Source organism: Diabrotica virgifera, chromosome 5, assembly GCF_917563875.1.
Source record: "Diabrotica virgifera virgifera chromosome 5, PGI_DIABVI_V3a".
NCBI lineage: Eukaryota > Metazoa > Arthropoda > Insecta > Coleoptera > Chrysomelidae > Diabrotica > Diabrotica virgifera.
In genome coordinates this window covers 210810399-210836087 of record NC_065447.1, presented here as the reverse complement: position 1 = coordinate 210836087, position 25689 = coordinate 210810399, and positions in this window count along the sequence as shown.

Genomic DNA, 25689 nt, shown 5'->3' with positions numbered 1-25689 from the left:
CTTGTACTTTAAGCTCACTTTTACGCTTTGAAAGAATTAAAAAAAATATAAACAAAGTAGAAATCGTATGTTTACTTTGCTGTTTCACATAACATTTTTGCAAATGGTTGCACAAAAATTTTTAAAGCATTCATTTTCAAGATATTTGAAATACGCATTTTAACTATTTTTTAAATTTAGAATATAATAAAAACTTTCTGAGAAACGTTAATTTGTCTATAAATATTTTTTTAAAACATTATGCAAAAAAATAAAAAATTTATTTTTTGTCCACAAAATGTTAAATGGGCATCTCATCTTTATAAGATTTCAAAGTTTGATCAGTGTATCATAATTATTTTGGTTATTATTGCGACCGTAAATTATTAATTAACAATTGAATTGTTGCTAAAATATTCGTTCAATTTTCACCAGCTTCTGGAACTATAATCTAAACCAAGAAGGCTTTTAAGTCACCAAATTATTTAATTATTGGTAGATAATTACTTATCTAAAACTTTATTTGAAAATTAAAGATTTTGTTGGAAAAACCCGCATTTTCCGAGGAAAATTTCCGTCGGAGCAGATCGGGAAAAACATATCTCTATGCAGAATTTAATTGCGGTGAATTTTTATTGGATTGTTTTTGTTGTAAAGTTAAAATCTTCGGAGTTATAGAGCAACAATTGAAAAAAACACGATTTTCGGGCGCCATTTTGTTTATAAAAAAAGTAGCACACTATCTGCGGACTTTGTATACCTATATTATTAATAAATATAATCATAAGCTTCGATTCCAGCAATAAAATTGTTGGTAAATAACTTTTCCCAAAAATGGTCTATTCTCCGATAATCAGCCCAGACTATATGTATATCTTTGTACAAGTCACTTTATAATGCTCAAAAAATTACGTGATCTGGATTTCACTGCTTATTTTTTTTATAATTCTCGTATCAAAGTTACGCGTGAAGTTAGGCGTATTGATCACAATTGAAAAACTGCAGGTGATCCATAACTAATATAGGTAGTTTAACTTTCGATAAGGGCTTCCTATTTTCCAGTTACTCTCGCATTATTTCTCCTTGATTCGTTAATCAACGCACAAACAGTCCAAGATCCGTATTTTTTGTAAAACACCATATACAAACTTCACGAATTGTCAAAACGTTGACCCCCAATTACACTAGCGCCGCCAAAGCGGGAGCAACGGCGGCGTACATAGCTGCCATTATATGCAACTTTTGTTCTATATGCGGCCCTTACACGATCAATATTACTGATGATCAGTAATACTGTCAGTATCCCCTCCACTCTTAAAATACTGATGGCGAAGGTAAATTTTTTTAGGTAGGTTTTTACCTACGTATCCATACGTGGGTGCTCCGTGCTCAGTGCAGCTACTCAAATGAATACGGCATGCGCTCCCCTACAACCATAAACCGCAAACCGATTGAATCGAAGGGGTGAGCGGCGAGCACCGGCGTATCCACTATGTGGAGCTGTTACACCGAGCTCGGAGCACCCACGTATGGATACGTACCTTAAGATATTTCGTCAATACCGCGTCAGTAGTTTACACTGTTCCATTACACGCTCAATAATATTGTCATTACTTGCAAATACCGTCAATAATACTGAACGTGTAATGGCTGCTGAGAGTTTTATCACTAAGTTAATACTTTTAGAGTTATTCGCGAGTGAATATGTTTATTTTTCATTTTTAAATGAATGAAATATTAATTAAATAGTTATTCAAACTTTAAACAAATTTTGAGTTGGCTATGATTGATTGACAGTTTTCTATTATTGTTCATTATTTCAGTATTGTGGTACACCCTTAATTAGCAACCATTATTGTTTATTATTTCAGTAATAAACTCACCTCAAATTAACAATAATGAATTTCACTACCGATGAAATGCTAAATATGACCTGGATATTAGGAAAATGCAATAAAAATACATTATTATCAGCTAAGCTTTGTTTTTAAACCAAGAGGAGTAAACTAAAAAGACAGATTCACACCCAAGAAAGTCACTAGACATATCACCACATACATCTTTTTTTGTTGATCATATCGGCATTCGACGGTAATCCATAAATATTATATTATACTAATACAAATTCTAAAAACAACTGTTTTTTTTATATATAAAAACAGACTAAAAATCTAAAAATTAAAGGAATATTGTGCCGATGTGTGCTTTTGTCCTACCACCTCTTCTCGGGGGCGAAAAAACAAATGCTAAAAACATTGGATTAACCAATTCAAAATGCCGGAATTGGATAAACTGACTAATTCTAAGCAACTTTTGTTCTATAGACTTTTTTCCCTAAGTCAATTCTTTTCTGAGTTATTTGCGAGTGAATATGTTCATTTTTCAACAAAAAAAAACACGTTTCAAGAGCTTTTTTCGCAAATAACTCATAAAGTAAGTATTTTATCGAAAAAATTGTAGCTTATAAACAAACGAAAAAAAATGGTGTATGCATAAAGTCTCTAGGCCCAGTAGAAACAGAGCTCATGAAAAGTAGGTTCTTGTTCGTCAAATTCCAAATCGAATATTTCAACGTGAAATAACCAAAAAAATTAAGCGATTTTCAGGGAAAACTAATTACAACTTTTTTAAAGTATTTGAAAAAGCTTTATTTTTGTTTTTAAAAAAAATTCTAGCACCAAAAGTACGCAACTTAAGCTCAAAATAAAGTTGGTTCCCTTTTTTTTGGTAAAAATATTGTAAAAATCACCTCCTAATTAGCATCCCAACTGAAATGAATTGTTACCATTTTACAACTTACTTTACTTGTGTATTGTTTATATGATCTGTAAGGCAAGCCGCACACCAACGAAACATGAAACGAAAAACATGAAACATGAAACGTAAAAGACGTTTCATGAAAATTAAACACGGCTAAACAAATCTTGAAGTCCACCTACAAATGAAACGAGTGTGATTCATGCTCATAACACATTTTTATTTTCGGAAAGTTTCATAAATGGCCGGACGTCTATTTGTTTAGCAGTGTTTTATTTCCATGAAACGTGATTTACGTTTCATGTTTCTTTGATGTGCGGCCTGCCTAAGTGTCACCGTTTCAAAGTGCTTATTTCTGAAAAAATTGGTTTTAGATTAATTTTTTTTTGAAATTATAAAAAAATGCAGTTTTTTCAAAACTTAAAAAGTATTAGTGATACGAAAAATCTCCGAACCGTAAAAAATGTAGGTTTTGCTTTTCTAAATGTTTTGGATTCTTTGTTTTTCTGAAAGACAAAAATGGGTTAAGATATTGCTGTTCAAAATTTTCGTGCACTCGTAGTGACTCGATCAAGCCGTTTCAACTACAGCCCTTTGAAAAATAAGCTCTTTGAACCAATGAAACTTACGGACCAGAATATAAACAATACATAAGTAAAGTAACTTCTAAAGTGCTAACGATTAACTTCATATTTGGATTGCTAATTAAGGGGTGATTTTCATGATTTTTGTTTTCCAAAAAAAAGACCAACTTTATTTTGATCGTAACTTCCTTACTTTTGTTGCTACAAACTTAAAATAAATAAAAAGCTTTTTTAAACACTTTGAAAAAGAGTTTTCCCCGAAAAGTACTTCATTTTTTGGTGAGTTCACGTTGAAATATTTGATTTGGAATTTGACTAATAAGAACCTACTTTTGATTAGCTACAGCTCTGCTTACACTGGGTCTAAAGACTTGCATACCTACACAATTTTTTTTTTACTTTTTTATAAGCTATATTTTTGTTGAGAATATTTTTTTAGATAGAATACTTTTACTTTTTGAGATATTTGCAAAAACCCGTCTAAAAACTTTGATGTTTGTTGAAAAATGAACATGTTCACTCAAAAATAAATCGAAAAGTATTGACTTAGGTACTGAAAAACTTCTATAGAATAAAAGTTGCTTAGAATTAGTCAGTTTATCCACTTCCGGACTTATTTTGAACGTATGTTTTTCCATCTGTATTGGAGAATATGTGGTACTGCACATATTGGCACAATATTACTCTTTTTCTTTGACATGTTAGCTATATGTATGCCAAATTTCATGTCAATCCAAACGGTTGTTTAAAATTTTGAGGTTTTGCAATATTTTACCGTGAGTGAATGGGCTACAGCAAGAAATTAGTGGATGAATACCCGCTTTTCCATTATTTATTTTAAAATAATATATTTGACGTTTCGATTTCCGATTTTATCTTTTGTATTACAAAACGATTTTTTTTGAACGATTTCCAAAGAGGAAATGGAAACGTCACATAAACTCATTTTAAAGTAAAATTGTGGCTTACACCCAGTAAAACTATAGGTGAGTGCAATTAGAACGAAAACATGCATTGTTTCGGAAAAATTCAAACAAGCTTATATTTTCTAAAACTTTTTTTGTTAGTTTATATCCATGTTAAAGTAAAAAGTTCTACTCGCAGATTTGGCCGCTAATTGTTTACTAATTGTTTAAACAATAACAATTGTTTTGTATAAATAAATTTAAAAATATCGTTAAATTCATCATTTTACTTTGATCAAATATATTTCTATTTTGTTTTTGATTATGCTGAATGCAAATATGGCATTGCAATTTGAAAATTCTTATAGAAAAGCTCTTATACAGTGTGTCTGCGTAGCTAGGAACCACATGGAAAACTTTTTTATTGTCAATTTTACGGAAAAAAGTTATTCTTAATAAAATGCTCTGAATAGTAAAAAATCTAAAACTCAACCATCAGTTATCAAATTTTATCAATTTTATATGAGTTATGTCAAAAATATGAATTTCGTTAAAGAGTAAAGTACCTTTATATTCCAGAATATCAAAAAATGTCATTATGAAAAGTTGTTTGAAATTAGAAACTATGTCTATGTAAATATACAATTACATAATTCTAATCTAAAAAAAAAAATTTAAATTTTTTCTCAAATTACGGATACTCATCATAATTTTATTACAATTATGATAACTATTTTATTATCACTTTTACGAAAAAAAGTTATTTGTCATAAAATGCTCTCCCTGGTCTAAAATCTAAGACACAACCATCAGACATCAAACTTTTTTAATTTTATACGAGGTATGTAAAAAATATGAATTTTTCTTAAGAGTTAAGTGCCTTTATTATTCACAATATTTTAATTAGAAGGATGTAATTAAACACTAAAACATATTTTTTAATTCCAAACAACTTTTCTTAATAAGAATTTTCGATATTGTGAAATGAAATGGTACTTTACTCGTAAGTGAAATTCATATTTTCTGACATACCTCGTATAACATTAATTAAATTTGATATTTGATGATTGCGTCTTAGATTATATATGATGCAGAGTATTTTATAAAGAATAACTTTTTTTCGTAAAACTGATAATAAAAAAGTTATCAATAGGTTCCAAGTTACGCAGACATACTGTATAAGAGCTAATTTTTTTTTGCTGAACATTTATTATTGTTGAAGCTTATTATTAAATGTATTTTAGGTAAGTTTTACAGAAAAAAAGTTTTGATCACTTTGTACAAACATTTTTTTGGCTGGTAATTTTCGGTTTTTGTATTACATTTTTGTCATCTTTCTTAATTTTCTTAAAAAGAAATAGTTTATTTCATCTCTAAAGTAAAATTATTTAGTGCATTTTAGAGATTACATCCTAAGCTTTAAAAAAGCACTTACAAAACTGTAATAGATCTGTTCAAACTTGAGTAATACCGTCTTAAAGCTACGAAGATTTCAAAAATTACATTTTCTGAGAAGTCATATCATTTCAATTAAATTTTTGAGATTTTTTTTGGATGAAACATCATTTAGTAAGATGCTTGAAAGGTAAGTTGTGCAAAACTGAGAGTTTTATAAGAAAAATTGTATTAGTTACACATTTTTAAATAATTTTTAAACAAAATTCATGTAAGGCTCACTTTCCGCTCACACCGTAGTTATGCCCATACATTTTATTTCTTTCTATTATAACCATAAGATAGCTTAATTATTCTTCTTTCATGTTCAATTTGTAAAATTTCATTTGATCCATTAGTTAAAGAATTACATTAAAATAACTCAACCATGCACTTCGCCGTACGTTAGTTTACAGTGCGCCAATGTTTGTGAGAAGGGTGACTTTAGCGTTATGATTAAAAAATTATAGAAGATACAGATTTAATTTTAGAAAATTCTTTATATAAGGTTTTTTTTGTAAAGTTTTTTGAATTTTTCAACGGTCAGGTCAGTTTTTTTTTAATTAATATTTTCGGAGTTATTTAAAAAAAACATCTAATTTCATAGTTCATTTGTTTAATAAAAAATGAAGCACCCACTTCTCGAGTAGAACTTTTTGATATGTTGTTTATTAAACATTTCTTAATGAAATTACAAAAAGTTCTGTCTTGTTTGATTTTTTCCGAAGTGAAAATCTATATGCACTCCCCTACTAACAAATTGCACTAATCAATCAGTAGTGTATTAATTCTTATACATCCTAATTTGGTGTAAAGGGAATTTATCACCATGTAGATCTCGATGGTTTGTTTTCTTCGAATCACTCAAGGCCGTAGGGATTTAAACAATTAAATTTATGAGATAAAAGTTATACGTGACATCATGTCTAAGATCCAAACATTTATATGGAAATATAATTAAGGAAGCTGCCACGCATAAGGATAAAGGAAAAGAGGATAATGATAAATGATTCATTGTTTCATTTTACAGAAAATCCTTTCAGAAATATTACGTGACTGCTAATAGCTTACAGGAACGCTTATAAAATATCTCTAACGATTTGTAGAAACGAGCTTGTTGACGTCGATAGGGTAGTCTTATATAGGCGACCGGCAGCAACCCCTAAAATTACGTTGTACCGACCAGGAAAATCAACTTTAAGGTGAATTACCAATTTTGGTGATTCTTTATGTTTTCGAGGTCGTTGAATCTGAATATGAAGTTTATTTTTATCTAGAGTGGGTGGACATGTTCAAAAATCAAATTTTATGCAAAAATGCGAAAAATCAATTTTGGTGATTTTTCAACTTCACCTCGCCGTATCTTTGGTCGCTGTAAATTTTTCCTTTTGAAAATTTTACTGTGTTATCTTTGAAGTATTTAGATAAAAACGAGCTTTGTCCAAAATGTTTAAAAACAAATTAAAAGAAGAGTTGTTAATTTTTAAACATTTTGTCGTCAGATTTCGGTAGTTTCATGTTTACTTAAAAAAGTCAACTGACAAACTTTTTAGTTTAAAATTTAAACAAAAAAACATTAAAATATAATTAGTGAAGTTTTTTGGAAAATTTTAAGTCAAAAATTCAATAGGAAAAAAGGTATGTGACTTTATATATGAGCGGCACACCCCAAAAAATGCTTATTTCTCGAGATACTGTGTGGTGTGATGACCACGGTGTGGTGAATGGCTAATTTTGGTCATAATGTATGTTTTTGATGACGCTGAATGCGAAAATTAGGTTTTTGAATTTTATGTGGGGAACACTGGCAAAATCGCAATTTTGCCCTAAAAATAAAAAAAAATGAAATCACATTTTTCTGCTCTGAACTCGCTACAACTCTGTTTCATTTTAATATTTTTTTTGAAATTTTTAAAGTAGGTATATATTTCTTACCTTTCTGAAGACAATGTTACCTGTTTCAATATTTCTGTCTTATTGTAATAAAAGTTATGAATTGTTTAAAGGAAAAGGTACAGATTCCTGAATTGCAAAGTTTATTCGCAAAAGTTGAGTGACAAAATTTGAAATTTAGCTTTTTAATCAAGTTTATGTTAAAATATAGGGTACAAATAATAAAATATTTTACAGAACAAGAATGTGTGTGTACTTTGTACGCACGTAAGAAGTTATACTTCTACTACATATTATGTGATTTTTAAGACTACACCAAAAATTAAAAAAAATAAAAGAATAAAACGCACACAAACACATTGAAAAATGCCACAAAGAAAAAATGATTTCTGGACGATAATAATTGTTGGCAAAAAATTTTAAATACGCATTTGCTGAAAAAAAAATTATATAACAAATATACTTACAATCATAATATGCATAAAAAAATAAAAAAATAAAACTTGCATCGGGAATTGAACCCTTGAATTTCGTGCCGCTTTGACTCGTAATCGAAGCGTAGACTCACTCGTCCAATCGCACATTATTTATCATGTGGAAAAATACGGTAACTGAACGTTTTACTGTTTGACAATTGTTTTGAAAATTATGTAGTTTAAATTTTGTGGAAGAAAATATAAAAATATAACAAAACAGTAAGAACACAATATATTAGATGAAGATTGGTAGAACGTTTTGTTGGTAATCAAATTAAGTATGTAAATCAAAGCATTACATACCTACTAGATAAATAAATCTACGCCAAAAAATCATAATTTAAAAATAAAAATCGAACCTAATTTGGGATTTCTCTCTAAAATCCGCATTCTTGAGAAAATAAATGTATGTATTTCAACCTAATCCAAATGTATAATTACAATATGATTATAATAAAAACTAGGTACTTGTAACGGTCACGTTACTAACTTAACTCTTTAATTATTTTTATAATTATTTTCCTTCGCTCTTCCATTTAAATTCTCTAATTCCTCGTATAGGACCACTGACGTGACGTCATACCTCGGTGATGGAACATACTCCACCTATCGAGAATTATTTCGCGTTCGGTGAGTTTGACGTCGTACTCTTGGAAGGAGAGACGAATGTTCATCACTGGACCTGTGGCTGTAGGTGAAGTTGGTTGCTACCATAGAATATTAGAATGGCGGTTGGTTTTTTATTTTATAACATCAGTGAAAAGAAAAAAATTACCACAAATGGTTTTCTACAGTAGGGTGGCATGTGGGTAGAACAACCCCTCTTGGAATCGGAATAGAAATCACCGCCATTTTGGAGTAACCACATGGTGAACTCATAGCCCTTTGACACCTAGGGAAACCACTACAGCCACAGTCAAGTCACCTTGGGAATATGTCTTTTTGGGAACAAGCTATGGGAGCGTTCCAGCTCAATTTTCGTCTTGGCACCTGGGCCTACAGGAGTCATGGAGTCGCACCATCCTGGTGCATCATTTTCTAGGATGCAACCGCAACCTCGTTTGGGAACATTCAGTGAGGTGTTTTAGTAACTATTGGTTTTTTTATATTTCAGACTATCTGTTAAATACACTATGTTTTTTTTCCAGATTTAGGTTACCTCTGGTTTTTTTTGACATATTTGTATATTAGATTATTTGGTTCCCAAACTTTGTATCTACGGTAACTTCTTGTGCACAGGAATAAGCCTAGAGAAAATTAGGTTTTTAATACTTTATTATTGCTTTGATATTGGTTTATGTAATTCGGGTAAATTTATATTTTAATATTACTAGCTTGTTTCCCAAATAATTTACTGTTATTCGCTTTATTCCATTTGTTCGGTTAATTTAGGTCATCGTCGGTATTTATCTCAACTTCATTTCTACTTTAGTCAATTGTATATTTAACTTTATTTATTCATTATTGTATTTTCCCTTAGTGAGGCTTGGGCCTATTTATTTGTAGTATTTTCATCTTTGTCAGTTTCCTTTAGTTGTACGTAGCAGGCGTACTATAACCATTTGGTAGAAGACTTATGTAATTTTGTACACTATATGTAAGTAAGAGGTACTTATACCTGTAATTTTGTAACAGATAACATTATTGTTGTTATCTTAGAGATAACTTTTTGTATAACTTATGTCATTTTAGAGTCACATGATATACACTTTGTGTAACTCAGAGATTGTCAAAAATCTAGTAGTTATTTTTAATAAATATGTATTTATTTTGTATATCAATTATTTTATTATTCCTTTATGTTCATTATTACAGGTTTAATATATTTAATATTTGAAAGCAGTGTAAGATACCTGGGAAAATGATCGAAGATCATTTTCATGGCGCCCATGATTAGTTAGTTTTATTTATTTTGTTCGTTTTTAGTCATTATTCATCTCCATTCATTTTCAGTACATTATTCTTATTTTATTATTTCATCTTCTAGTCATCATTACTATCTATATAGAGCTACTGTTCTTCGACAGGCATGCAAACGAGCCGTATCCATCCTTGAGTGTCAAGTTGCTCTCTTGCATCTATAGCTAGCCAACTCTATTCAGTTTGCCTCTGTCTCTTCCCACTTCTCCTTCTATCCCTTCTAATCCCCCTTTCTTCAGTACTACTGCACTAAAGTAGTATGTTTTCCTATTACGGCTTCTCAACGTAGAAGCCACTTCACCCTTTTCTTTACACACATCCCACATTCTCTTCATTTTTATACCAGTTCCTTTTTATTACTTAGTATATTTTTTTTTACTTACTTCTGTTGGAGTATATCTATCTTTTTACTTTCACTCCAACAGAAGTTTTCTTTTCATTTTTGTTACATACTTACCAAATTAGAATGAGTTTTCCTTGTCCAAAATAGTCCAAAAGTCCAAAAATATAGGTATATGAAAACTATTTAAAAAGGCAGTATAACTATTAACTAACTTTTGTTTGTTGTTTCTTTTCACACAAATTTTAAAACGCAACAACCATAAATAATCTAACTACAGCTGTGCCACAGCCACCATATTGAATAATTTTTGACATGTCATTTGAACATCCAATCAGAACAAAGTTATAATGCGCATGCGCCCGGTCGCTAGGTTTTCCCATATAAAAATTTACCCTCTATCGCCGGTAAAGAAGTATAACTTCAAAAAAATGGACAACTTTTAATTTAAAAAAAAACGCGATTTAATTTTTTCTATGTTTAAGGTAAAATTGAGATTTTGACAATGGTCCCCCATCTAAAATTCAAAATAAATCTCATTTTCGTTTTCAGCACCATCAAAAACATAAAGTAAGACCAAAATTAGCTTTCACCACACCGTGGTCAGTATCTCGAGAAATAAGCGTTTTTTTGGGGGGCACCACTCGTCTATAAAGTCACATAACTTTTTACCTATTGCATATTTTGACTTAAAATTTTCAGTAGTAATTGCACAAGAGCTCTAAAATTATTGAATTTTTCCCGAGTGACACTTTGACAGTTTTAATTTCACGACACAAAGGGAAGTGAAATTATGTCAAAGTGTCACGAGGGCAAAAATTCGATATTAATTTTAGAGATCGAGTGCAATTTGTTGCGATTATTTCATGAATAGAACTGTTCAAAACCAAAATTTAATTGTAATTTATTTATGTAAGTACAAATAAGTACAATTAAACACACAGTTGTTATAAATATTTGAAGGTTGAAAGTCATCACCTTTATTTGATATTATGTAAATGTTATTTTGTATTCTAAAGCATTGTTATGTGTTCTATTCATTCATTCTATGTGTTCTATTCATTCAGGAATAATCTAGATAATTGTAGGTTTTAACTGTGGTTAACTGTGGTTTTCGGAATTAGGAGTTCAGTTGTGAATTTAGAGACGTTTGTACCCAGTCTAAGAAAATAAAAAACGGTCTCGCGTATGTATCGTGATTGTATTCAGTTTCTTAACATGTAAATAATTGTAATTAGATGTATTTAAATAAATTAGTTATTATGTGTAGATAATTTAAATAAATGTAAGTTGTTCAATATAAATAAAATCGATTAAAATTAAACATTAGTGCCTAAAAGAACATAAATTAAATCAGAAAAGTAAATTCTCGTAATAGTAATAACATAACAGAACTCTGGAAATTGCATAGTACGGAATAACTAAAAAACTCTCAAAAGTTACGCTTACTTGCTCCTCACGTTGTTTGCTTCATCATACCTGTGCGAAACCTCATATTCAAAAATGAAATATGCAAAAAATGTTTATATTACTGAATAGAGCATTGAATAACCTTTCAAATGAGCTAGTACACGACCCCTATTCTTCTTCTTTGTCCTTCTTGTATGTAGACTTTAAAGCCTGTTTCTTCTTCAATATTAGCTCCCAAACTGTTTACATTATCGCACCATCTTTTTCTTGGTCTGCCAATACTTCTCCATTTGGTGACTAGTCTCGTGCTATTCGTACTATCCTATCCTCTGCCATTCTACTGATGTGTTTGTTCCACTCCTGTTTCCGTTTTGTCACCCATCCATTTATATCTTCTACATTGCATGATCTTCTTATGTTTTCGCTTCTCTCCCTATCCAACAGACTTTTCCTTGATATTCGTCGAAGTATTTTCATCTCTGTTGTTTCTAGTAGTCGTTTCGTTTTAGGTGCGTCAGGTCTTGTCTCCGCCGTATATGTCAATATAGGTCGAAGTGCTGCTTTATAGATTCTTGCTTTTGTGTCTTGTCTTAGGTGTTTGTTCTTCCAGATTGTCATTAAGAGATCCCGCCGCTTTACTTGCTTTTAATCTTTGTTGTCGTACATTTTATCTTCAGGATTACCTACAAGTGCTACAAACCTGGCTTGAACAATGGAAGATTAAAGTTAACGTCGAAAAATCGACAGCAGTTACTTTCACAACAAGGAGACAAACATGTCCCCCAGTACGGTACCCCGTCAAAAAAGCTCCGACAAAATAGCCCCGACATAATATCCCGCACACAAAATAGCTCCGAGAAAATAGCCTGCAGACAAAATAGCCGCGGAATAATAGCCCGCCGACAAAATAGCCCCGAAAAAAAAGCTCCCTTCAGAATTCATCATGAAATAATTCCTTAAAAATACATTTTTTCGGAAATGGTAGTTATCCTCTATTCAGATGTTTATCTTAACCACATTAAATAAAAATTGTCTTTTCAGAGAACTCGAGTCCTGTCTTTCCTGCCTCTTGGAAGTTTGAACATTTAAGTTCGAAATGTTCGAAAGTTGCGAAAATCAATGTTAATTTATGATATAAACACTTTTTTCTGTTTTCAGGCAACAGTAAAATGCATTTTAAATTAAATAAATTAAATACATTCTTCCTTTTTGTCAAATAATTTAAATTAAAAAAAGTTTTTGGACACCTTTTATAAATAATTATGTAATTGTTTATAAGAGGCTGTTTTAGCCGGGGCTATTTTAGCCGGGGCTGTTTTGACCGGGGCTATTTTGTGTGCGATCTATTTTGTCGGGGCTATTTTGTTTGCGGACTATTTTGTCGAGGCTATTTTGTGTTTGGGCTATTTTGACGGGGCTTTTTTGACGGGGCTGTTTTGACCGGGCTATTTTGACGGGTCACGCCCCCAGTACACATCAATAGTATACCAATTCCACAAAAATCTGAAGTAAAATATTTAGGGCTGCATCTAGATCAAAAGCTTACTTGGAAAACCCATATCAAAGCCAAACGGACACAGCTAAATATAAAAGTTAGACAAATGGACTGGCTACTTGGAAATAAGTCGAAACTATCACTCGAGAATAAAATACTGATCTACAAGATCATCCTCAAACCCATTTGGTCTTACGGAATTGAACTCTGGGGTTGCAGTAAACCTTCCAATACCAAGATCCTACAAACTTTCAAGTCGAAAACCCTACGAACAATAGCCAATGCTCCATGGTACGTTTCCAACCATACCATACACAATGATCTTGGTATTCCATTCATAAAAGAAGTCATTGACCTTCAGGCAAGCAGAGCCAAAGAAAGAAATGCCACAAACGATTGCCAAATCATCAGAGAACTATACCAACCACGACTACCTACTAGACGTCTAATACATAGAACCTGGCCCGAAGACCTTGGGGAATAGGTGAAGACTTGGAGAACCGTTAATGGACGGTACTCGCTACAAGCCACATACCAGTCAACATATTTGCTAAATACTCCTGTAATACTGAGTAGATTGTAAATTTGCTGTAATAAATAAATAAAAAAAAATTCTCTTCAACATCTCCGTAACTGGTTATATCTATTCCCAGATCCCTATTATCATTTAAAAAATCATCGATTACGTCATCACACTCAGATGGATGCCGTCACTAGCATAACATATATTATGTCAAAAAATCATAATTTAAAAATAAAATAAAATTCGACCCGTTTCTTTCAGTCGCCGGCTTACGAAATAACGAATTTTTTGCTATCATTTGCACCATACTGTATATTACTTCACATAGAACTGCGGCCCGCAAGCTATGGTAATAGCTACTATGTTGCTCAGGGAAAATAGATTGAGTATCGCTGCACTATACTATCAAAAACGAAGGCCCAATATTGTGATAACAATAGTTATTATACTCATAGGCGCGTTAAATAATGTTGCCAAGACGGTCAAGTTCGATTTCTTGTTATAGATAACCGATTTTTAGTAATTCCAATATGACACAAAATCTAGGCATAGAATAAAACGTCTTAAATGGAGGGTGAAGTAGAAAGACTTTTCTTTTGTATTCTTTTAAAATTTTGACCGATATCTCTCCCATAAGTCTCCTTGTGAAGTGCATAATTAATATTTTGTATATTTTTGGGTCTTAAATTAATTACTATTTTGATAAATTAATGATGTTGAATATCTTTGTCGACTCTTTCTTGTCGTTCTAATTAAATCTGAAGGAGCTGTATTTCCCCGGAAGAAAATTTACTTTGAGACTTATTTATATATACCTCTGTGTGACTTGTGCCGGGATTGGATGTTTACAGTTTCTAAATACACATTGTACCAACAAGGAAACTAATTACATTATAAATTAGTCCAAACAGTGTACATTCAGAATCAACAAAGTCTGATCTATACTCTTGCGTCACGGTAAACCAATTAACAATAACCTCGATGGTACAATTTTAATTCAAGTGATTTTGAATACAAGCTATCAGTTGGATAGCAATAGCTGAAATTAGTTGAGATTTGACGTTTTAATAATTGAATATTAAATGGTAGATCTGCTTCGTGTGCAGGTAATTTATATTATAATGGATATAGTTAGAGACGGGCTAGTCCGCGATTTTTCTTTCACAGTGACAGAAGGTAACTGACCTGCATTAGCATTGTAATAAATGTACATTTTTATAGTTCGATTTGTTACTGTTTGTATTGTTTGTTTGATTTGAGATCTGACAAAGGCATAGGATACCACTTTCAATGCTCTGGGTAGCAATGAAAAAACAAGAACTAATAAAAAAATTACAAGGCAGTACAGCAGAATTACAAACACATTACGGTAAATATACGCGCCGCGCAGGCGCAAAATGTCTGGATAATACTTTTTAAATGCATTCGATTTTTTAGAATCTTGAGAAAACTAATAAATATTTTTGAAAAATTTAAACGCAGAATGAAAGATTACATTATTACCGAGGGCCGAAAGTCCCTGAAAATTTCTATAATGTTTATTAAGTTAGAGGGGCAAAAAAGAAGAGAAAATTGAGTGTGATTCTTAATTTTAAATACTATCTCATTCAAAAGAAACTCTTTGTTTATTCTAAGGGACTTTCGACCCTCGCCTCGGTAATAATGTAATCTTTCACGTTTAAATTTTTCAAAAAGATTTACTAGTACTTTCAGAATTCGAAAAAAATAAATGTATTTAAGAAGCATCGGTCCGAAATATTGCGACTACGTGCTTAACTTGTTGTTTGTTCTGAAATCTTCCTTTTTATGTATTTGGCTATTTTAGTCGATATCTGGCCTGGTATTTAATCCAGCAGAAGGTACTGGGTTTTCTCCGTTTATGTTTTACGGAGAACCCCTGGATTGTATTATATTACCCCCTCATGCTCCGCTCATGTACTGGGCCTGCTACAATAGGACAATAGTATTCAAGTGAAAAAAACTTAAAATTTGGAACCAAATCAAGAACAGCAACACGTGTTTACAGTAATTAACTGGACCTTTTTCCAGAACAAAAGATGAAAATATACAGATGGGATATTTCAGGTTGTAAAAGGTCTTAAGAGAGAGTCATAAATCATGTAGGTACTCGTATTCGGTTTCTGCAGTCAATTCAGTAACTATAATAAAAGTATTTAATTATTTTTTACATACCTACCTCTGATTTTAGTTTTAATTTTTGTTCAGAATATGGTTTTATTTTAAATAAAATGTTAGATACATAACTTGGTTTTTTCGTTTCTAATTTTATTGTCAAATTAATGTTGAAATAGATATGTTATTTTATTTTAAGATTTTAATAAAAGAAAGGTAAAATAGAAAAATTAATTAGAAGAACAATAAAGAATGAAGCCATAAATGCATTCAAGGATGGGGCCAAGTAGGTAAACCGTACAAAATTGTAAAATTAGTAGCAAAAGATGCTAAGATAGCAAAAGATTAGTAGCGTACAAGATTAATATTGTTCTCGCAAAACCGTGTAAGTTTTTATTATCACCGCAAATGCGATTAATACAATAACGAAGTTATTTTACCGGCTTTCCGGTACTTTTCGCAATATAATTGTTTCATTTAGATTTAGGCTCAAATGGTCACTTGGGTGTTACCTAACGTTTAAGTAGGGGGAAAGGGTACAGAAAAACGTTACGGTGCATTATATGGAGGGGGGGGGGGGTCAAAAATCTTCAAAAATTGCGTTATTTAATACTTTAACGCCCCCAAAGACTAATTTCAGGGCTATCTTATAGAGTTTATTTATCTCGAAGTTATTTTTTGTCATGGAAATTTCTATTTTATGTAACATGCTATGGTAGGCTGCCCAATTATATATGTTGTGTAGAATGGGATAATTAGTAATTTTTTTATTTTCCTCAAAGGTCATTGTGTGTAGCTTTCTCAGCCTCGTCATAGTTTCAACTGATCAACATTATATTGCCCCCTTATTAATAGTTATTTATAATCTTATTTATAAGAACCAGAAAGAACTTCCAACACGAAAAGTTTCAGATTTAAATAACTATTTACCATTTTAATTTTTATTATAACGGTGAATTTTGCGTCTGAGACTTTTCAGTTTGTGTAATCTTATTTATACTTTTTATAGTTTTACCGCTTTGACGTTTCGATTTTCACATTGCGTTAGAAGAAGTTATTTTTGAATTAAATATTTTTAATACAATTTTTTTATATTCCTAAGTTGGACGACCCTGATGTACCATAACAATGGAGTTTTTGGTGTAAACCATTGCACGATTTTTTTTGATGTCACGACCTGACTATATTTTTCATGAATTTCGACGGAAGTCAATTATACGTGCTGCTTTTGACAAGACTGGTGGTTTTATTGTTTGACCCGGACTTTTTATTCAAGGAGATGCAGGGTTGTCATAAATATGTATTTGTTCCTTGGAGACCATTATTTACATTTTGAAGTTTTTGTATTTTGTGAATTATTTCTGTTTGAAATATTTATGTGAACATTGACTAGACTGGGCGAACCATCGAATACAAGGTGTAACAAAAAGGCAGCTCATAAATTAATTCACATATTCTGAAAACAAAAATAGTTCGATTGAACCTAACTTCCCCTAGTACAAAAGTGCACATAAAAAAAGTTACAGCCCTTTAAGTTACAAAATGAAAATTGATTTTTTCCAATATCTTGAAAACTATGAGAGATTTTTTATTGAAAATGGACATGCCAAAAGTCTTGAAAGGCAGAATTTGCAAAACAGTCATCAAATCAATAATGACATACGAGGCAGAAACACAACCTGACACACACAGGACAAAAATATTACTCGAAACAACTGAGATGAAAACCCTTCGAAAAATCGATGGTAAGACACTATATGGTAGGGCAGCTTAAGCGGGGATTTTTGCAGTAACTCGAGCGCGTCAGATTATCATATGAGGAGAACCATGGTACTCTTTAGATGTACCTCTACCATATATTGGCTCTAAACACAGGGGAGTTAGGAGAACCATGGTACCCTTTAGATGTACCTCTACCATATATTGGCTCTAAACACAGGGGAGTTCGTTAAGGGGAGGCCGAAAAAAAAATCTATTCTTAGAAAAACTCGAAATCGTCAGATTAAGATAAGGTAAGTTAAGTACATGAAAAACAGTGTACAGTGTGTTCATAAAGTAACGCATAAATTCATTATTTCGCTAACCAACGATTTTAAGGAAAAATCCCAACATAGGTCGATTTTTACTTTTAATTTCCGATTTTTTGGCATATATATCATACTAGTGACATCATCCATCTGGACGTGATGACGTAATCAATGATTTTTTTTAAATGAGAATAGGGGTCATGTGATAGCTCATTGGAAAGGGTATTAAATTCTCTATTCCATAATATAAACATTAATATAATTATTTATACAAAGTGTTCAAAAAACATTTTATTAATTAAAATAATTGAGACAAAAAGAAGAATGTATGTAATTTATCTAATTCAAAATAAGTTTAAATGTCAGAAATCAGGAAAAAAATGTTTATTTGACAATTAAATATTGTTTTTCGCTTAAATTCAATGTTAAAGCTTCCACCCACCTGCATCTTGCCAGTTTAAATAATTCGTTTAAGCAAAAATAAATGTCTATTTTTCAAATAAAATTCTTTTCTGTTTTCTGACAGTAGTAAAACGCATTTTGAATGAAATAAATTACAGTAAGGTCTCTTTTTATGCGGATTTTTTTATGCGATTTTGAAGTTATGCGGTTTGTATTTGATCTAAAAATTTCTATTATTAATAACTAGTATAATTAATATTAATTCCCATCCAGATGTAATTAATCTGAGGGTTTGTAATTCGGGTATTCCCCTTGTTCCATGATGTAGCATTGGCTATTACATTAATCTGAGTTTCTCATTGAAAGGTATAACCGGTAATTCTTTTGAAATTAAATTTAAATGTTTAAGTATTTAAGAGTTTAACGCTCGGTTTCATAATCAGTTAAAGTGGACTTTAAATTTTAAGTTGGTACTTTTATCAATGCAATTCATTTTGCTGATTTCAAGTTGCAGTATAATAAACAGCACATTTTGATTTCTGGATTGAAACATTTAATTAAGTGTCATAAAGTTTTATGTTTCGTTAGAAGAGGTTTTTGCAATTTCAATATCGTTAGTTTGCGTTTTTAATTCCTTCTTTATGATTTTATTTCGCCTAATGGAGAAAAAAACATCAAACACATACAATTTTTGGTGGACAAACGTCCACCATTTTATGTGATTTTAGAAAACTACGGAACGTATCCTACTTTTTCAATGCAAGTAAAGTCTTTTTTATGCGATTTTTTGTATGCGCTTTTCTGTAGAACGTATCTACCGCATAAAACGAGACCTTACTGTACATACATTCTTCTTTTTGTCTTAATTATTTTAATTAAAAAAATGTTTTTTTGAACACCTTGTATAAATAATTATATTAATGTTTACATTAGTGAATAGAGAATTGAATACCTTTTCAAATGAGCTATTGCATGACCCCTATTCTCATTAAAAAAATCATCGATTACGTCATCACGCCCAGACGGATGACGTCACTACTATGATATATATTCCAAAAAATCGTAATTTAAAAATAAAAATCTACCTGTTTCGGGATTTTTCCTTAAAGTCGCCGGTTTACGAAATAACGAATTTATGCGTTACTTTATGGACGCACTGTATATTTAAAAAATCTGACGATTTGGGCGGTCGTAAGGAAATGGGTGAGTCACAAAGTTCCACAACAAAAAAGCGAATATTTCGCGAAATGAACGATAGATCTAAAAACTAAAAAATACGTGCTCAATATTTGTCAAAAATCTATCGAAAGATACCAAACACGACTGTCCACGGAGAGGGGTGGGGGGTAAATTAAAAATTTTAAATACAATTCCCGCGATATTTCGCGAAATGAACATCAGATCGAAAAACTGAAAAATACACTTATTCAATATGTTTGAAAAATCTATCGAATGGCATAAAAAACACGACACCCCACGGATGTGTGGTGGGGGGTTACTTTAAAATTTTAAATAGGAGCCCCCATTTTTTATTGCAGATTCGGATTCCTTACGTAAAAATAAGTAACCTTTATTTGAAACATTTTTTCGAATTATGAATAGATGGCGCTATAATCAGAGAAAACGAATGTTGGAAATGGAAAATTAAATAAAAATATGGAAAGTCCCCACTAAAATGGAAAATTTTACTTAATGTTTTTTTGGTTTTAGAACCTACTCACACAACCCAATAGGTCCCCAAAGCGCTGGGGTGCCTGCACATTTAGCATACTTTCCTCCCCTACTAATAGGACAGAGCTAGAAGTACAAATATACGACGAAGATGCAAGATGGAGAACAGTAATAACTGGGTAAAAAAACAAAAGAGTAGAACGAAATGACCACATAAGCCGAATGACAACAAATAGGATAGTAAGAACAGCGAGAGACGGTTCCCCAAAAGGAAGACGATCAGTGGAAAGATCACGAAAACGGTGGAACGACAACTTACTGGAGGAACATCGAAAAACAGACAGACATGTCTATACAAAAAGAAGAAGAAGAAAAACTTTAGACAATATTTTAGGAGACATTAATAGTAACCTGTAGGGCCCATGTTAAAAAGAAACGAGAACAGCTTAACATGAAGTATAAAAAATGTATTGGCTATTGGGATGACAATCCACTCTGTCTGCGCTAGTAATAGTAATTTAGACATCATCCAGCGATTCCAAAACAAAGTGCTAAGAAGTATTGTCAACGCTTCTTGGTACTATAGGAACAGTGACCTCCATAGGGACCTAGAAATGGATACTGTTAACCATTGAAAAATTTGCGAAGAGTCACGAACAACGACTTCTTCAACACGTCAATGTTGAGGCCATCCAGCTCTTCGACAACACGGATGTGTGAAGTGATGGTACAAGTTAAAATATGTGCAATAAATTAACAGAACCTAAGGGGTACTAGTGAGTGAGTTTTTCCTTAGTCTTAATAGTCCAGAGAAATAAGGTTTTTGTCGGGACACTTGAGCAGCCAGGTTGCAAATGGATTTTTTGGGTACTATATACCTAATACATTATCAATACAAAAATGCCCGTCACAGTTCGGACGAGAAACTTAGTTATTAACAAATAAGGGTCAAAAATGGCAGTTTTTTCGTTTAAATCGCTACAGGTAAAAATAGGGTAATTAAATATCTTATTTATAATATTCTTCTTTTTGTAGATGAGCCAAGGTTTAAAATGGCACTTTTTGAATTTTGGTCCGATCCTTTTTGTTTCAGAAAGTGCAAAATAAGATTAAAATTTCAAAAATAAAAAATGTTCTATAACTTTTGAAAAAATGGCCTTAAGACTTTCATATTACACGAGTCTTTCATATTACACAAAAGTTGAGTCTAACATTCCATATAATGCACAAAAATTTTTAAGACGATTCGTCAATTAGTTTAAATTTTATTCAATTTGTTTATCGCAAAGAGCTTTTTTTCGCAATGTTATTGTTCAGAAAATAATAATGAAATAGCAATTCTGTGGAAACCACATGCAAGAATAATAGTTATATTTTTAAAGTATTGAAAAAAAATATTAAAAAGTCGTTTTATCACTCCGAAAAAGTTTAGTAAAATAGAGTCATTTTTGGCTTCTAAACAATTTGAATAACTTTATTAATATTGACTATAGAGTAAATCTACTTTAAGTATTTAGCTGGTATTTTTATACGAATTTTCAGAAAAAAAAACTTTTTGCCTAGGTAAATTAGTTCAAAGTTAGCCACTTTTATTATATAATTCGCAGTTACTTCTATATACATCAAATTCTCCTGTAACAGTGTTATTCTTTTTCTCATGATCATCTTTCAGTGCGTCACAGTTTTTCGATTTCTCTCTAACGCATTAAATTGTATGTGACAGAAAAAAAGGCACGTCTGGGAATACTTCGGTAATTATTCTAGTTCGGTGATTATTCTAGTTGTCGATAGATGGCGCCATAATCAAAAAAGAATTATTTATTAAATAAAATAATAATATTATCAATATAATCTGTACAATTTATAAGACTATACAAATGAAAGAAAATACCATTTTATAAATGCAATAGACACAATTGATTTGGTTTTATTCCAAATTGAAAATAAAATTTGACAACTGTCAGATTTAACTAAAATGTCACGTTAGAATAAATGTCATAAATATGTATTATCACGGACTTACCTTTTTTTCTATAATTTGTGACGCACTGAAAAATGTTCATGAAAAGGAGAATAGTTACCATACTACTCCGAAACGGCTTGGCCGATTTTTCTAAAATTTTACAAAATTTTAAAATTTTATAAAAGTTTATTCTGCAAGACGTTGAAGAGGTTTTAATCTATTTCTTATACCCATAAGTTATAAGGAGGGTTGCCCCCCTGACATTATTTTTCTATTTTTTTGGACAAAATTATCTACCTTAATTTTATATGATGTAGAATTAAAAAATACATACAACCCTTAATTTTCACTTTTCTATCACCAACCCCTATTTGCTAATAGCCATCTATATATTTACATCTATAAAATTCTCCTGTCACAGTGTTAGTTTCCATACTCCTACGAGACCGCTTGACCGATTTTTATGAAATTATATATGTATATTAGGTAGGTCTTAGAATCGGTCGTAATCTATTTTTCATATCCCTGAGTGATGAGGGGAGTTCCCCCTAACATTTTGTAATGTTAGGTGGGGTTGTGTGTACATAACGTCCTCTATAAGACTACAAGTACATACAAATTAAAAAAAAATTATGATCAAACTCCTTCAACAAGTTCCAGCGATAGTAATCGCAGCATATGTTTGCAGAATCAGTTTCATTTTTTGAGTGCACGTATTTTAGTAGTTTCCCTCCACCGACCACGAATTAATTCCGTTCGGACGCCATTTTTAAAGCTTTATTAACCACTCTGTTGAGGTTCAAAGTTTACTGAAACTTTTACACATAACCTGTATATCTTCAACTTCAAAATGGCTCTAGTTAGGTTGCAACTAAGAATCAAGTTCCTAAAATGTTATGTGTATCCTGTATTACTATATGGATGTGAAACCTGGATCATGAAGGTTAACATGATGAACAAATTAGAAGCCTTTGAGATGTGGTCGTATCGTAGAATGCTCAGAATATCTTTACTTGGGTTTTTTTTTTTGTTTTTTTTTTACTTGGGTTCAACGCATTTCAAACAGAGAAGTCTTAAACAGAGTAGGTCAAGGCGAAGGTGACTTAATGAAGATGATAAAAAAGAGAAAACTTGAATATCTGGGGCATATAATGAGAGGTAGCAGATACAGGATGCTCCAGTTAATACTCAATGGAAAGATCGACGGAAAAAGAGGAATTGGTCGAAAGAAATATTCATGGCTCCGAAACCTTCGTCAATGGATTGGCTTATCAGCAGATCAATTGTTACATGCCGCACAAGATCGAGAACGATATCGGCAAATTGTTACGGAAGCTACCCACGCCTAAAAATTTGGGCACGGTACTTAAAGAAGAAGAAGGTTGCTTAATTGTTATAAACAAAGTAGCCGTCAATTAAATAAAAAAAGTGGCTAACTTTGACCGTAATTAACCTAGGCAAAAAGTTTTTCTTTGAAAATTCGTATAAAAATACCAGTTTTTCAAATTCCATTGTAGTTTGAGCCTACAGTCAATATTAACAAAGTTGTTCAAATTGTTTATAAGCCAAAAATGACTATTTTAATAAAATGTTTTCTGAGTGATAAAAATGACTTTTTAATGATTTTTTTAAATGCGTTTAAAATATGACTATTCTTCTTTCATATTGTTTTCACAACAGAATTGCTGTATCGTTATTATTTTCTGAACAATAACATTGCGAAAAAAAAAAGCTCTTTGGGATAAACAAATTGAATAAAATTTAAACTAATTGACGCATCATCTTAAAAATTTTTGTGCATTGTATGGACTGTTTGACTCAACTTTTCATGCAATATGAAAGTCCTAAATTATTTTGCAATATCCGAAGCAACAAATAATCGGACCAAAATTCAAAAAACGTTATTTTAAACCTTGGCTCATCTACTAAAAGAAAAATATTATAAATAAGACATTTAATTATCCTATTTTTACCTGTAGCGATTTAAACGAAAAAACTCTCATTTTTGACCCTTATTTGTTAATAACTAAATTTCTCGTCCAAACTGTGACGGGCATTTTTGTATTTATAATGTATTAGGTAGGTATATAGTACCCAAAAAACCCATTTGCAACCTGGCTGCTCAAGTGTCCCGAACATGGTATATTTTTGCCTTATTTCCCTGGTGTATAAGTTTTTAGTAGTAATTTAGGTTAGAAATTATGAAAAATTTTGTACAAAATAGACTTCACTTCGCGGAAGCACCATATAGACAAGGCGAAAACGACGGGTTCGTTGGCAAAAATATTCCCATGAGATTTTTTTGCATAATTACATTCGTGAGACATCCCAGAATAAGGTTCAAGAAGTCGCCCACGTGAAAAGTGGGCCAAACTTTTTTTAACTAAAATCAATATTTTTGGCCCGGACAATTTTTTTGTAGGTTTGTTGGACCATTCTGGATAAAAAAGGTCTCTTATAATTTTTCTCTAAAGTTGATCGTTTTCGAGTTTTAAGCAATTTAAAATTGAAAAAAACGAAAAATGGCGATTTTCAAGGCTTAATAACTCGGTTAAAACTTATTATTATGAAAGTCAGAAAGTGACTAAATCAAAGTTGCCCCCCTACAAGATCCCGAAGAAATTTTTGTCATTATTTTATTACTAAGCTGTTAATAGTAAGTAATAATATTGAGCGCCATGCACGTGGTAGGCGGCCGTAAATGTGAGTGCAAGTAAGATGCACAATTGGACTGCCAGAGTGGCATCTCTCTCGCACTCAGCATTTACGGCCGGCTACCACGTGCATGGCGCTCAATATTATTACTTAAAAATAACAGCTTAGTAATAAAATAATGACAAAAAATTTCTTCGGGATCTTGTGGGGGGGGGGGGCATTTAACTTTGATTTAGTAACTTTCTGACTTTCATAATAATAACTTTTAACCTAGTAATTAAGCCTTGAAAATCGCCATTTTTCGTTTTTTCAATTTTAAATTGCTTATAACTCGAAAACTATCAACTTTAGAGAAAAATTATAAGAGACCTTTTTTATCCAGAATGGTCCCAAAAACCTGCAAAAAAATTGTCCGGGCCAAAAATATAGATTTTGGCAATTTGATTAAAAAAATTGTTAAACAAAATTTGGCCCCCTTTTCACGTGGGCGACTTCTTGAACCTCATTCTGGGATGTCTCACGAATGTAATTATGCAAAAAAATCTCATGGGAATATTTTTCCCAACGAACCCGCCGTTTTCGCCTTGTCTAATAGGCAATCTGTACTAACGTCGACTTTACATTACATGATTTATCATGTGATTTGTCATATGATTTGGTCATGGAGTGAAATTTACATGTTTATACTGTATGATTTGTCATATGATTTTCTCATAAGCATTGTGTTTTATCATAAGCATTGTCATGCGGCTCGTCATAGACCAAATCATATGACAAATCACGTGATAAATCATGCAGTGTAAAGTCGACTTTACTAATACAGAAATAAGAAATATTTTGTTCAGTAGTAATTCGTTCAAAGGAAATCAAAACTGTATGGCGTAGTAAATTTATACTGAATAATTGAAAATAATTTTGTTGTCGCTATGTGAAACCATTTTGATTATCTATATATAAAATATTTTGTAAACGTAACATCTTAAATGAAAAGTAGAATAAAAAAGAGTTAGAATTTGTAAACAAAATGGAATAAATACAAAATTGTTATCTGACAGAGGAAAATTGATTTATCTCGCTACCATGAATGACACATCAGTTATTTTAATATTTTTATTCTTGTAT